The sequence below is a fragment of the Colobus angolensis genome, unplaced genomic scaffold, assembly GCF_000951035.1.
Source record: "Colobus angolensis palliatus isolate OR3802 unplaced genomic scaffold, Cang.pa_1.0 Scaffold36, whole genome shotgun sequence".
NCBI lineage: Eukaryota > Metazoa > Chordata > Mammalia > Primates > Cercopithecidae > Colobus > Colobus angolensis.
In genome coordinates this window covers 4,569,549-4,571,767 of record NW_012116932.1, presented here as the reverse complement: position 1 = coordinate 4,571,767, position 2,219 = coordinate 4,569,549, and positions in this window count along the sequence as shown.

Below are 2,219 nucleotides of genomic sequence, written 5' to 3'. Positions count from 1 at the left end.
ATTCCCTTCCTTGGATGAAATCACATGAATTTGGATGTTGTCTTCTCCACTCAGCTATCTTTCAGTTATCTTTGTCCCCAGGTTCCAGCAACTCCCTCTTCTCACTCCTTCAGAACTATGGATAGTTAAAGACCCACTCTTACTAGCCCTGGGGGCCTATACCACCCTCCTGGTTTCTCTACATCCTGCTACTCTTTTCTAAAGGCTCCTTTTATTAAACCCTCCTCAAATTTCTCAATTCCAGGGTGCCAGCTGTCTCTCCCTGGGACCCTCTCTGCTACAAATTCGAAATACCTCTCATGTTTCCATCACTCCGGAATTCCCAATCCATGTGAAGAGTTCAGACTGATTCTTCACCCCAGTTCCCCAAAATCTTGCTCCTCCCACCAGCTTCCCTCTTCTGATGAAAGATAACTCCATACTTAGAGTTACACACACCTCTTTCTCTCATACTTAGATCTGGGGCTATCAGCCAATCCTACCAGCTCTACTATCAGAATTCACCCAGAAGCAGATCATTGGGTGACATCTCCTACCACCCTAGTCTAGCCCCGCTGTATCTCCCATGGTTGCAGCAGCCTCCTTCCTGGGCTCCCAGATTCTACCCTTGCCCCTCTGTAGTAGTCTCCCCTCAGCAGCCAGACGGATCCTTTAAAACCTAAGTCGAGTCACGTCACCTCTTTGTGCAAGAACCTCCAATGGCTATGAAAGCCAAAATCCTCACAAAAGCCTAGGAAGTCCTACCTGATCTTCCTCCTCCCCTCCTTCAAGACCGTTCCTCCCACCACTGTGACCCTGCCCGCTCCTCTTCAGCTTCGCTGGCCTCCTGGCTGGTCTTCGTGTCCAAGTAAAATCTTGTACACAGGCTAGGCCCTACACCGGGCGGATAGGTGACGTTCTCTCCCATCATTCTGGTCTCTGCTCCGAAATCAACTTGTCCCAGAGGCCTTCCCTGACCACCCACTCTAACATAGCACAACCCCGACATTTTCTGTACCCCTTGCTCTGACTGAGTCTCCTCCATAGCACTTATCACCACTTGCTGCATTTTACTTGTTTTTCCCCATCCCCATAAGCTGTTTTGTTCTCTGTTTTATTTCCAGTATCTGCAATGTGCCATGCACTTTGTAGGTGCTCAATACATGTCTGTTGAATGAATATATAACTTTAGGGAATGACCAGGCCAGGTGTGGTGACTCACGCCTGTAATCCCAGCACTTTGGGAGGCTGAGGGGGGGTGGATCTCTTGAGCCCAGGAGTTCAAGACCTGCTTGGGCAACATAGTGAGACCCCCCCATCTCTACAAAAAATTGAAAAATATTATCTAGGCATGGTGGCGTGCACCTGTGGTCCCAGCTACTTTGAAGATTGAGGTGGGAGGATCACTTAAGCCCAGGAGGTCAAGGGTGCAGTGAGCTGTGATTGCACCACTGCACTCCTGCCCAGGTGACAGAACAAGACCCTCACACACACACACACACACACACACACACACACACACACACACACCCCATAATGGGGAACACAGAGCTGGCTCATAAACAGCTGCCTCATTCTTGTTCACAGCACATAGTATTCCACGGCATTTTTTAGATTAATTTCCTATGATGGACATCTAGGTGGGTTCTGACCTTCAGTATTTCAAACAATGCAGCTGAAAGGATGTGCTGCTAACACAGCACAAGCATTTATCCTTGTATTTCTCAGTAGGATAAGTCCCTAGATGTGTGATTGTTAGGTCAAAAGGTATGCTCATTTAAAATTCTGATCATATTTTCAAGTTGTTCTCCAAACTGGCAGACCCAGCCAGTTCTCTCTCCCTGACAACAGTGGATAAACACTGCTGTTTCCCCATCTGCTCCAACATCATGCAGTATCAGACTTTTTGATCTTGGTCAATAGGGATCGGTATTTCTGTGTTCAGTCGGCATTTCTCTAATATGGTAGTGAAGCCTAGTTTCCTTTGGAACTTTTCCAGGGGTCACACCGGCCAAGGCCTGATTGGAGATGCCTGGGACCCTGCTGAGCTAGCCGTCCCCCCAACCCTGGCCGCAGCCACGACTCGAGCGCTGCTCCTTGTTTTTCTGCGCTTTCCTTTCTCCCCCACAAGCTTCTGATTCTTGGAACCAGGCTTGGTGACCTCACGCGAGTGACTTCATATCCGGGACTTTCTGGGAATTCTCAGCAGCACTTTTTCGTAAGAAACGTAACGCGGGGGG